Source organism: Odocoileus virginianus, unplaced genomic scaffold (assembly GCF_023699985.2).
Source record: "Odocoileus virginianus isolate 20LAN1187 ecotype Illinois unplaced genomic scaffold, Ovbor_1.2 Unplaced_Scaffold_1, whole genome shotgun sequence".
Taxonomy (NCBI): Eukaryota; Metazoa; Chordata; class Mammalia; order Artiodactyla; family Cervidae; genus Odocoileus; species Odocoileus virginianus.
Window position 1 is genome coordinate 11423540 of NW_027224263.1, and position 14353 is coordinate 11437892.

Sequence of the window (14353 nt, forward strand, 5' to 3'; positions counted from 1 at the left end):
CTGGGATGACCCAGAGGGATGGGATGGGGAGGGAGGTGGGAGGGGGGTTCAGGATGGGGAACACATGTGGATCCATGGCTGATTCATGTCAGTGTATGGCAGGATCCACTGCAATATTGTAAAGTAATTGGCCTCCGACTAATGAAAATAAATGAATAAAAAAATAAAATAAAATAAAAAGGGGATTATAAAAAAAAAGATTGTTTTCTATGTCTTTGAGTCTGTTTCTGTTCTGTAAATAAGTTGATTTGTGTTTTTTTTACATTCCACATATAAATGATATTATGTATTTGTCTTTCTCTGCCTGACTTATTTCACTTTTGCAAATGGCAATATTTCATTTTTCTTATGGTTGAGTTATATTCCATTATACATATGTGTGTGTGTATACACATATATACCACATCTTCTTTATCTGTGTGTGTCGAGGAACACTAACGTGTCCATGTCTTTACTATTGTAAATGGTGCTGCAATGAACATTGAGGTGCATGTATCTTTTTGAATTAGAGTTTTCATCTTTTCCAGACATATGCCCAGGAGTGGGATTGCTGGATCATATGGTAGTTCTATTTTTAGTTTTTTAAGGAACCTCCATACTGTTTTCCATAGTGGCTGTACCAATTTACATTCTCACGGTGTAGAAGGGTTTCCCTTTCTCTATACCCTCTCTAGCACTTAGGCTTTTAGATAATAGCCATTCTGACCAGTGTGAGGTGATACCTCATTGTAGTTTTGATTTGCATTTCTCTAATAATTAGCAATGTTGAGCATCTTTTCATGTGCCTCTTGGCCATCTGTATGTCTTCTTTGGAGAAATGTCTATTTAGGTTGGACTTAGTGACTTGATTCTAATGTAGGGAATATGGCAAAATGATGGGATGGCACTTCTGTGATTAGGTTACAGAAGATTGTGACTTCTATCCCACTGGCACTCTCTTTTGCCCTCTTACTTTAATGAAGCTTGATGCCATATTGCCACGTGCTGTATGGGGAGACCCACATGCCAGAGACTCAAGGAGGCCTGCGGCCAACAGCTTATGAGGAACTGAATCCTTTGTCCAACAGTGTATGAAAAACAGAATCCTGTGAACAACCATGTGACTGAACTTGGAAGCAGATCCTTCTCAGTAGAGCCTTCAGGTGAAGCAGCATCCCTGGCCAATGCCTTGATTGCAGGCTTGTGAAAGGCCCTGAAGCAGATGACCTAGCTAAGCCATGCCTGGATTCCTGAAAGTGTGTTTTAAGCAGCTAAGTTTTGGGAGTAATTGGTTATACTACATGCTAACTAATACACCTTCCAAGAGACAACCACTATCCTAAATGTGCTATCATCCTCATGTATGTTAGTCATTCAATTGTGTCTGACTCTTTGTGACCCCATGGACTGTAGCCTGCCAGGCTCCTCTGTCCATGGGATTTTCCAAGCAAGAATACTGGAGTGGGTTGCCATTTCCTTCTCCAGGGTATCTTCCTGACCCAGGGATTGAACTCAGGTCTCCTGCATTGCAGGCAGACTCTTCACCATCTGAGCCACCAGGCAAAATCTTAACATTCCCACACACGTGTTTATACATATGCTACATTTGTATATATCATTTCTATGTATGCCTGTACACACATTTTATATATATATATGCATATATATACACATTACTATATATAGGATGTATATAATATATGTATATATAGTATACACATGTAATACAATTACTTTTACAATTAAGAACATGTAATACAATTACTATATAGATATATATACATATATATATATACACATTACTGTGTGTATATATATATATATATACACACATTACTGTGTGTATATATATTGTTGTTCAGTCTTTCAGTCATGTCCGACTCTTTGCAAACCTGTGGATTGCAGCATGCCAGGCTTCACTGTTCTCATCTCTCAGAGTTTGCTCAGACTCATGTCCATTGAATTGGTGATGCCATCCAACCATCTCATCCTCTGTTGTCCCTTCTCCTCCTGCCTTCAATCTTTCCCAGCATCAGGGTCTTTTCCACTGAGTTGGCTCTTTGCATCAGGTGACCAAAGTATTGGTGCTTCAGCTTCAGTATTAACCCTTCCAGTGAATATTCAGGGTTACAGTATTACCCTTATACCAAAACCAAAGACATCACAAGGAAAGAAAATTTTGGATTATCTTTTATGACTATAGGTGCAAAAATCCTCAACAAAATGCTAGCAAACTGAATCTGACAACATATAAAAAGAATTATGCACTATGAAAAGTTGGATTTATCCTAGAAATATACAGTTGGTTTAACATCTGAAAATAAATTAATATAGTATATTGTAATGATTGAATAAAAAACAGAATCACATATTCATCTCAATAGATGCAAAAAAAGAATTTGACAAAATCCAATAGCCTTTTATGATAGAAACACTCAACAAACTAGAGATAGAAAAGAACTTCCTCACCTTGACAAAGGACTTCTATGACCCACAGCTAATCTACTTAATGGTGAAAGTATAGGTGTTTTATACCCTTACACTTAGAAATAAAACAATGTCTGCAGCTCAACAGTTTAATGGAATTCTATCCAGGGAAAGTAGGTGGGAAGAAAGAAATAAAAGACAGCCACACTGGAAAGGAAAAAGTAACATTATCTCTATTTGCAGATGACATGATCTTGTATGTAGAAAATCTCAAGGAATCTGCAAAGAAAACAAAACACCTATTATAACTAATTAAAAAGTTCAGCATGATTGCAGAATACAGGATCAATATACAATAATCAATTGTGTGTCTGTATACTTACAATGAACAATCCAAGAAGATTACAAAAGCAGTTTAATTTACAGTAGCATCAAAAAGAATAAAATATTTAGGAATAAAACTAAGAGAAGGAATATACAACTTATACTCTGAAAATTACAAGACACTATTGAAAGAAATTATTTGGGAACACATTCTATGCTCATGGATTGGAAGACAATATTATTAAGATGACAGTTCTTTCCAAATTGATCTATGGATTTGGTGCAATCTATATAAGAATCTCAGCTGGCTTCTCTTTAGAAAATGGCAAGCTGATTGTAAAATTCACAAGGAATTGCACATGACCCCGAATAGTCAAAGGAATCTTGAAAACGAAGAACAGGGAGGGGACATATGTATACCTATGGCTGATTCATGTTGATGTTTGGCAGAAACCAACACAATTCTGTAAAGCATTATCCTTCAATTAAAGAAAAGAAATCCAAAAATTCTCTTCCAAGAATTGAAGAATATCTTCCTTCCAAGAGAAAGGAAAATATATGCCCACAAAAAGACTTGTGTATAGCAGCATTATTCATGATAACCAAAAGGTAGGTATATGTGTGTGTGCTCAATAGTTCAGTCCTCTTCAACTCTTTGTGACCCCATGGACTGCAGACTGCCAGGCTCCTCTGTCCATGGAATTTTCCAGGCAAGAACACTGGAGTGGGTTGTCATTTCCTACTCCAGGGGATCTTCCTGACCCAGGGATTGAACCTGTGTCTCTTGTGTCTCCTGCATTGGCAGGTGGATTCTTTACTACTGGTGCCACCTGGGAAGCCCCAAACAACCCAAATGTCCATCAACTGATGAATGTATAAATATAAAGTGCTATATCCATACGATGGAAAATTGTTTGGCCATAAAAGGAACAAAGTGCTTACTGATACAGGCTGCAACACGGATGCATCTTGGAAAACATTATACTGAGTTGAAGAAGCCAGTTACAAAAGACCACATATTATATGATTCCATTTATATGAAATGTCCAGAATAAGGAAATATATAGACAGAAAGTAGATTGGTAGTTGCTTAGGGTTGGAGAGAATAAGGAATAGAAAACTAAAGGCTATGAGATTTCTTTCTGAGGTGATGAAAATGTTCTAACATTAGTAATGATCACACATGTTGGTGAATAGACTAAAAACCATTGAATTGTATAATTGAAATGGATGAATGTGAATTATAATTAATTATAATGTTTATGGATATGAATTATATCTCAATAAAGTTGTTTTAAAAATAAGCTGGTCATTCATAGGGCTCATCTCATTTGCTTCCCATCTCTCCAGGATCACTGTTCTTTGTTGCCTAATATATAGTGTCTTGAAAATTGTTGCTTCACAACAGACAAAGGATTAATCTCAAAAATATATAAGCAACTCCTGCAGCTCAATTCCAGAAAAATAAATGACCCAATCAAAAAATGGGCCAAAGAACTAAACAGACATTTCTCCAAAGAAGACATACAGATGGCTAACAAACACATGAAAAGATGCTCAACATCACTCATTATCAGAGAAATGCAAATCAAAACCACAATGAGGTACCATTACACTCCAGTCAGGATGGCTGCTATCCAAAAGTCTACAAGCAATAAATGCTGGAGAGGGTGTGAAGAAAAGGGAACCCTCTTACACTGTTGGTGGGAATGCAAACTAGTACAGCCGCTATGGAGAACAGTGTGGAGATTTCTTAAAAAACTGGAAATAGAACTGCCATATGACCCAGCAATACCATTTCTGGCAAACACACTGAGGAAACCAGATCTGAAAGAGACACGTGCACCCCAATGTTCATCGCAGCACTGTTTATAATAGCCAGGACATGGAAGCAACCTAGATGCCCATCAGCAGACAAATGGATGAGGAAGCTGTGGTACATATACACCATGGAATATTACTCAGTCATTAAAAAGAATTCATTTGAATCAGTTCTAATGAGATGGATGAAACTGGAGCCCATTATACAGAGTGAAGTAAGCCAGAAAGATAGAGAACATTACAGCATACTAACACATATATATGGAATTTAGAAAGATGGTAATGATAACCCTATATGCAAAACAGAAAAAGAGACACAGATGTACAGAACAGACTTTTGGACTCTGTGGGAAAAGGCGAGGGTGGGATGTTTCGAGAGAACAGCATGAATATTATCTAGGATGAAACAGATCACCAGCCCAGGTGGGATGCATGAGACAAGTGCTCGGGCCTGGTGCACTGGGAAGACCCAGAGGAATCGGGTGGAGAGGGAGGTGGGAGGGGGGATCGGGATGGGGAATACATGTAACTCCATGGCTGATTCATGTCAATGTATGACAAAACCCATTGAAATGTTGTAAAGTAATTAGCCTCCAACTAATAAAAATAAATGGAAAAAAAATTGTTGCTTCATACTGTCTGGATTTTTTTGATTGTTTCATGTGGGGGGATACATACAAATTCTACCATGCTGTCTTAGCTAGATGTAGCAGTCTCCCTATTTTTTAATTGAGGAAACTGAGGCCAAAAGCAGCTAACTGACTTACCAAAGTTCATACTAGTTAGTGGCAGAATCAGGTCTATAACCAGGATTTCCTGATCTCTCAATCTGAAGTTGAAACAGGATTGTTTCTCACCTCTGCAGCTTCTAGGGCAACTTGAGAGCTGAAGGTTAGTTACCCAGTCCAAGTGAATGTCTGGGCCTTGTGGATCCCTAAGACATCCGATCAGTTCTCTGCCTTCCCTTCCGTCAGCAAGTATTTACTGCACACCTGTCTGCATTATATTTTGGAAGACATTCCTGGGCACAGAAAATCAGGGGCTACCATCTCTGGCTCACCAAGAGGCTCACCATCTCTTTGGGAGAAAAGGCCGCACATGAAACATCTCTATGACTTCAACACATTTACCTATAATATAATGAATGACTCAGTCAACTGTGCAGCCAGGAGAGGCAGGAGGGGTCACTGTGTAAGGGCTTTTCTCAGGGAAGTCTTCCAAGAGGATGGAGAACCTGAGTTTCAAAAGATGGTAGCATCGTCTGACTGAGCGAGGCCAGAAAGGCAGGATGTCTCTGCAGGGCTTGTGTTAAAGTGCACATGAGGTCTCAGCGTCTCCTTGGTGATAATAAAAGCCTGAGTCTTGGGGTGGGGGAAAAGAAGGGGATGTTATTATAGGAAAACAAGTGTCTTCTCAGGTCATGAAAAGCTGGGTTGTCCACTTGAAGTTACAGGACAAACGTTCCAGACCCTAGATATTCAGCCACTCACTGAGCATGTACTGAGCACTTACTGTATACTGGGAGTTGTGCTGGGGGCTGGGGATTGACAGATGTCCAGGATCTGTGACTTGCCCTAATTCATGGTCTAGAGTGGAAGACACTTGGACATTGATGACAGACTTCCTTAAGGGAAGGTGCTCGCTTTCCCCACCCCACTCCCCGTTGGTCAACAGAAGTGGCCACATCCTTTCCCTTTGCAGATCCATCATCAGGGTTGGGAGAGGAGAAACAGGGGAAGGACCCAGGGCCACAACAGCTGGAAGAGGTCTCTGCTTCCTGGCAGGCATGGCAGGGCACACTCCCCGAGGATCAGTCCTGAGCTCTCCTTTACAGCCCGGCCCCAAACTCACCCCTCCAGGAAGCCTTCTCTTCTGTATCTGCTCCCCCTGCGACCCCCACAGGCTCTCCTGGTTGCACTGAGATGTGTGGGCACTGTTTGGCTCCCCTGGAAAAGCACAGGCCCTTTAGGGGGACGGTCCAGACCTTCTTCAAGTTTGCGACTCCCCTCCCCCGGGGTCTGCACAGGTAGGTGTCTGTTGACTGAATCCTAGGGCTCTTGAATCCGTCTCACCGTCAGTGGCGCTTCTCTTCTACTTGCCCAGGCCTGACCGTCTCCGGAGGGGCTTCCTGCCCTCTCCCCATCCCGCTCTGGCTCCTCTGCAAGGCCTGCCGGGGTTTCCACACCTGTGGCCAGGTGTGCTGCTGTGTGGTGGTGGGTACAACGAGGGCCTGCGCCCCAGGGGAGCCCCCCCACGCCCACAGGGACTGACTTGTGCTGTCATCGGCCTCCTAGACCAGTGTCACGGCCAGACCGGGCTGTGGGTGCTCACCGAAGAGAAGCACCCACACAGGGGTGCCATCTCCCTAGGGGAGACGAAAGCCCTGGGGTAAAGAGCGCAGCCCTCCTCTGTTCACAGAAGCCGCGGAAGGCAGGGAGCCAGCAGGCCTGAGGGAGTCTCTGGACTCGACCTGGCCTGCACATCTCCAGGGGGTCACTGCCCAGGCCTGTGACCTGGAGCTGAGCCCCTGGGAGTGGGGTGGAGTGTCAGGGCTCCATCCTTCCTGCTGAGCAGAAGTTCGGCCCTGCGGGGCCCTGGTCCTTGCCAAGTCAGCACTGCCAAAGGCCCGTTTTCACTCACAGCCTCCCTAGCTTGTGGGGCTTGAAGCAAGAATAATTGTGTCATCTCACTGTCTGGGTGGAGAGGGTCCCGGTCCCACCTTTCATAGACACTGTTCCTCCCCTGTCTCCTCCATGCCTCAGGATAGGCATAGTGCAGGGTGGGCTTTTTTCCATAAACTGTGAATTCACCTTCTTCATTTTCCCTCTTCCTGCTGGTTTTATAACAGAGAATTGCACTTCCCCCAACCAATAAAAAAAAAGTCTTAGCCAGTACAAGTGTCTGAGAGAGAACCAAACATTCCCATACATCTTGGTCGGCAGTTTAAGTTTGATAACACCATGCTCAGCAGCTACAGAGCAGGGACATGCGCCCTGCTGAGCAAACAGTTGGGTTTCAAATCCCTAATATCTATGAGCATCTTATGGGGTCAGAAACCCACCTGACCCAACATTGGTGACAGAGTGGTTTTTCACAATTTAAAGGAAAATTTATTTTAAGAGATTCCAAAGTTATTGAATCTGAGTGACTATGCATTTGTTTGTTCTCTTCCCCTGGGTTTTCAGATAGGCGTTTGTAGAAAGAAAGTGACTCATTCTATCCCATAGCTAATTCGTGGCTAAGCCTAGGACTTGGGCTCACTCTTTCTGAGTCCAGGACTCTTCATCTGAGCCTCCCTGGGATTTGGTCAGGGTTTGCTTCCAGGCTGAGATTTAAACACTAAGTGGAGTGGAAGGAAAAGAAAATGTCTTGAAGCTCAGAGGTGTGAAGCCTTAGGACATTGACAACCAATGAAGAACTCAGATAAAGTGCCTCTGAGAGGATTATATGCTGCAAAGCAGTCAATGGGGAAACAGGACTTGAGTTCCTGCAAGGGGATTTACACACAAAAATCTAGGGACTCGTCTAACAACATATTTGGGAGGAGTGAACAGGAGATGTCAGGGTGGAAAGTCAGAGTCCTGATAAAATTCTGGCTCTGGGACCTCGTACAAATTATTTCACCTTTTTCAGCCTCTACTGCTCATCTCAAATGAAGGAATGATGCTAATACCAGAGTTATTCCCAGTCAACTGAGGTCATCGCATCAGTCCCCACATCTGCTCCATGTTATCCTAAATGTCTCTTAAACCCCCCACTTCTCTCTGCCCTCGTGGTTCCTTCTTTAGTTCATCTTTCTACCTGGTCTGCCCCAGGCTGCATCCTTTACATTCTACTCTACACACTGCAGCCAAAGAGATCTTTCTAAAAGTCAAAGCCAGTTACATGGCAAATCTGCTTAAAACCCTTCAATAGCTTCTTATTACTCTCAGGATAAGACCCAAACCCTGGCCCTGGTCTACAAGGCCCTTCATTTTCTGGCACCTGTCTATCTCCCCAGGCTTATCTCACACTGCTCCTCTCTCTTAAGTTCCAGGCTCCAGCCACAATAAACTAGTAGCTGTTCCCCAATGAGGCAGCCTATCTCACCTCCAGCTTTTGCATAGCTTTTGCTTCTAGCTAGAACACTCAGCCTCCTCCAGCACACCGTCCTCGCCCTAACCCTGTAGTCCTGTGGAATCCAGTATCCATTCCACTGACCTGGGAAGTCCTCTCCCAGTCTGACCTGCTCCTCCTCTGTGCTCCCCAGCATCCCATGCTTCTGACTCCTTGGCACTCACGGCCCTGATTGAAATGATCTTTTGCTTTGCTTTCTCCAACTTAGCTCTGCAGGATGGTGACTTATTCTTCATTATGTTTCCAGCAAAGACATGTTGAATGAACAATGCATGTTGAAATGATTCATAAACTGCAACTTGCTACACCAGTGTTAATAAGTATTATGTAATATTACAGTGTTCAGGTTGGTTATTTAATATTGTTGGCCTACTCACCCATTTGATAATAACTAATGTCAGATTTCAGTTACATCATCCTGGTCCCTTATTATGCCCAATGCTAATAAAAGTTACCACTTATTGAGCAGCTAATCTAGGCTAGATTCTGTGCTGAGATTTTAGATGTGATCTCATTTATTCCTCATTATATTAGGTTGGCCAGAAAGTTCATTTAGGTTTTTACAGGAAAACTCAAATGAACTTTCTGGCCAATCCAATAGCAAGCTAGGTGCTATTATAAGCATTATTCCCGTTTTTTTCAGATGAAATAAGTAAGGCAAGCTCAAAGAGGTTAATTAACTTTCCCAATATCAAATAGCCAGATTTTGAATCCAGAAACTTTGAGTTCATGATCCAAACCCTGGTTCTAATCATCACCCAGTTCTGCCAAAGTTTCAGATAAGGACACTATCAACAGAGTGAGAAGCAACATGGAATGGGAGAAAATATTTACAAATCATATATTTGAGAGGGGATTAATATCCAGAATACACAGAAAACACTTAAAACTCAACAACAAAACAACAACCCAGTTTTTTTCATTCTTTTTTAAATTGAGATATAGTTGATGTACAATATGTTACAGATGTACAATACAGTGATTCACAATTTTTACAGATTACACTCCATTTATACTTAATAGCCAGGAGAGATAAGAAAGCCTTCCTCAGCGATCAATGCAAAGAAATAGAGGAAAACAACAGAATGGGAAAGACTAGAGATCTCTTCAAGAAAATTAGAGATATCAAGGGAACATTTCAGGCAAAGATGGGTTCGATAAAGGACAGAAATGGTATGGACCTAACAGAAGCAGAAGATATTAAGAAGAGGTGGCAAGAATACACAGAAGAACTGTACAAAAAAAGATCATGACCCAGATAATCACAATGGTGTGATCACTCACCTAGAGCCAGACATCCTGGAATGTGAAGTCAAGTGGGCCTTAGAAAGCATCACTACAAACAAAGCTAGTGGAGGTGATGGAATTCCAGTTGAGCTATTTCAAATCCTGAAAGATGATGCTGTGAAAGTGCTGCACTCAATATGCCAGCAAATTTGGAAAACTTGGCAGTGGCCACAGGACTGGAAAAGGTCAGTTTTCATTCCAATCCCTAAGAAAGGACAATCCCAAAGAATGCTCAAACTACCGCACAATTGCACTCATCTCACACGCTAGTAAAGTAATGCTCAAAATTCTCCAAGCCAGGCTTCAGCAATACATGAACCGAGAACTTCCAGATGTTCAAGCTGGTTTTAGAAAAGGCAGAGGAACCAGAGATCAAATTGCCAATATCCGCTGGATCATCGAAAAAGCAAGAGAGTTCCAGAAAAACATCTATTTCTGCTTTATTGACTATGCCAAAGCCTTTGATTGTGTGGATCACAATAAACTGTGGAAAATTCTGAAAGAGATGGGAATACCAGACCACCTGACCTGCCTCTTGAGAAATCTGTATGCAGGTCAGGAAGCAATAGTTAGAACTGGACATGGAAAAACAGACTGGTTCCAAATAGGAAAAGGAGTACGTCAAGGCTGTATATTGTCACCCTGCTTATTTAACTTATATGCAGAGTACATCATGAGAAATGCTGGACTGGAAGAAGCACAAGCTGGAATCAAGAATTGCTGGGAGAAATATCAATAACCTCAGATATGCAGATGATACCACCCTTATGGCAGAGAGTGAAGAGGAACTGAAAAGCCTCTTGATGAAAGTGAAAGAGGAGAGTGAAAAAGTTGGCTTAAAGCTTAACATTCAGAAAACTAAGATCATGGCATCTGGTCCCATCACCTCATGGGAAATAGATGGGGAAACAGTGGAAACAGTGTCAGACTTTATTTTTTGGGGCTCCAAAATCACTGCAGATGGTGACTGCAGCCATGAAATTAAAAGACACTTACTCCTTGGAAGGAAAGTTATGACCAACCTAGATAGCATATTAAAAAGCAGAGACATTACTTTGCCAACAAAGGTCCATCTGGTCAAGGCTATGGTTTTTCCAGTGGTCATGTATGGATGTGAGAGTTGGACTGTGAAGAAAGCTGAGCGCCGAAGAATCAATGCTTTTGAACTGTGGTGTTGGAGAAGAGTGTTGAGTGTCTCCTTGGACAGCAAGGAGATCCAACCAGTCCATCTTAAAGGAGATCAGTCCTGGGTGTTCATTGGAAGGACTGATGCTGAAGCTGAAACTCCAATACTTTGGCCACCTCATGTGAAGAGTTGACTCGTTGGAAAAGACCCTGATGCTGGGAGGGATTGGGGGCAGGAGGAGAAGGGGACGACAGAGGATGAGATGGCTGGATGGCATCACCGACTCAATGGGCATGAGTTTGAGTAAACTCCGGGAGTTTGTGATGGACAGGGAGGCCTGGCGTGCTGTGATTCATGGGGTTGCAAAGAGTCGGACACGACTGAGCAACTGAACTGAACTGATAGTTATTATAAAATATTGGCTATATTCCCTATGTTGTATATATATCCTTGTAGCTTATTTTATACCTAATAGTTTGTACCTCTTAATCCCCTACCCCTATGTTGCCCTTCCTTCTTTTCCTTTCCTCACTGGTAACTACTAGTTTATTCTCTGTATCTGTGAATCTGCTTTTTTTGTTATATTCACTAGTTGCTGTATTTTTTAGATTCCACATATAAATGAGATCATACAGTATTTGTCTTTCTCTGTCTGACTTATTTTGCTTATCACAATACCCTCTAATTCCATCCACGTTGCTGCAAGTGGCAAAATTTCATTCAGCCACATACAATCTTATTTTAAAACAGGAAAAGACCTAATAGACATGTCTTCTAAGAAGATATACAAATGACCAATAAACACGTGGAAAGATGCTCAAATCACTAATCACTAGGTAAACGCAAATCGAAATCACAATGCTATGTCACCTTGGTGGCTATTATAAAAGGAAAACAACAGAAAATAACAAATGTTGGCAAGGTATGGAGCAATTGGAACCCTCATACATTGCTGGTAGGAATGTAAAATGGTGGAGACACTGTGGAAAATAGTATAGTGGATCCTCAAAAACATTAAAAATAGAATTACTGTACATCCAGCAATTCCACTTCTAGGTATATATCCAAAGGAAGTAAAAGCAGGGTCTTTAAGAGATATTTGATACTCATGTTCATAGCAGCATTATTTACAACAGCCAAAAGGTGGAAGCAATCCAAGTGTCCACTGATGGATAAATGAATATACATACAACAGATTATTTTTTGGCCTTTAAAAGGAAGAAAATTTTGACACATGCTACAACATGAATAAACATTGAGGTCATTATACTAAGTGAAATAAGCCAGTCCCAAAAGGACAAACACCGCAAGATTCCACTTATTTGAGATACTGAGAGTTGTCAAATTCACAGAGACAGAAAGTCAAATGGTGGTTGCCAGGGCTGGAGAGAGTGGGAAATGGGGTGGTTATTTAACAGGGACAGAGTTCTGGCTTTGCAAAATGAAAAAAATGTTCTGGAGATGGGTGGCGGCAATGGTTGCATAAGGATATGAATGAACTTAATACTGAACTGTACACCTAAAAATAACTAAAATGGTCAATTTTGCATTTTGTATATTTTACCACAATTTATAAAAGAAGATCCAAGCCTTGATTTTAACCATTTCCCAGTCCTGCCCAAGGCTTCCAATATTTTCCTTCTGATGAATGCTTGCTGCTTTCCCTCCAGATAACCTGCCTTTTCTTTCTTTTTCCTTCTGACACCAGACTGCTCTCTACCAAGATCTCCAGAGCCTCACATTGGTCAGTGCCCCCAAAGAGGCAGAGTCTGGCCTCAGGCCTCTAGCCCTCTCTCTTTCGGGGAAGAGAATGCCTCTACTCTGAAGGCAGCCAGCACATATTTTACTCACAACAGTCAGCAGATGGCTGTGGATCCCTTCTGTTCCCAGGAATCACATAGGGACAAAGCTCGCTGTGCATTTTCCATCACTGGTAGCTATCCCAACAGTGACGTGGGGCATCGTTATTAATAGGTGAAGGACAAAGAGAGAGGGGAAGTGGCTTGGGCTGAGTCACACAGCAAAGTTAGAACACCCAGCTCCCAGCAACTGGCCTCGCCCTGGGCTCTATCCCGCACACCTGGCAGCTCCAGAGACCTGCTCCTTTTCGTACTCTGGGCCATGAACTCTCTGGCTAACCAAGCGGGTCCAACTTGTCTTGCAGAGAAATGAAGCAAAATCTTCCTTGGGACAGTATACTGTGGTCTTCCTGTTTCTACTGATTGGCAGGAAACCAAGCGCCCCCTACTTACTGAATGACCTTGAACACGTCATTGAAAGTCCCTGCACCCTCAGGGTTCCCTTCAGTAAAGTGTAGACAAGAATTATTGGTGCCTCCCCCAGAGAAGCTGTGGATGAGCTAGGGAGAGGGTCGGGGTACCCTTATCCAATTTATTCTGCATTTTCCTTTACACGGGTGAACTTCGGTCCTGGCTGAGCATACTCACATGGGTGGACTTTAAAAATACAAATTCCTGGGCCTTGACCAACCTGGCTTACTTGGATTTCTTCTCTGTTCTCCTGGCCAAGTGGCCCCCAGTGTGAAGGGAACCCCCTTGAGTTGAGCAGTGGGGTGGTCTTTAACCTTCCTGTTTAAATCCTCTCAAGTCAGCTTAAAGGAACCTTTGCTACGAGATGGGAGACATTGCGTTCTGTCTCCTTTGAGCTCGCCCTTGGACTCCCTGTTCTCCCAATTTTGGCACTTCTCACATACTGCTTGTTATTTTTACTTAACTGTTTCAAATCTTTGTTGCTTATTTCCTCAGTTAGCTATCAGAGGATAAAAACAGTGTCCTACCCTTCTCTTCTTGCCCCCCCCCAAAATGCCAGCTCCATTAGCACCTAGTAGCTCTTCAATAAATATTTGTTGAATAGCAGATCTTGTAATTCGGAAACCTGAAATCATTTCTTATTTATTTGGGAGGTGTTCTGTGTCCTTTGGAAGCTTTCTGGTCAAATGGAAAGAACTTTAAACAAAGAGGCAAGAGCCCTAGCTTCCAATCTTGGCGCTGTCACAAACTCCCATTGTGACCTGCAGCAAGTTGCCTGCCTTCTCTAGCCCTCAGTCCCTCACTTGAGAGACCAGGACTGATATATAAGTTTCTTTCAGCTCTGGATTTTTTTCACTACTCTGGTTAGCCAGGGGCAGCCTTTTTTGTGTCAATGTCTTTAATGTCCACCATGCCTTATTTTTTTTTCCTGTAAGAACTATGTCATTGATGGATCACTCCTGGTTTATAAAATGAGAAACTCAACTAAAGAACAAGCAAATGC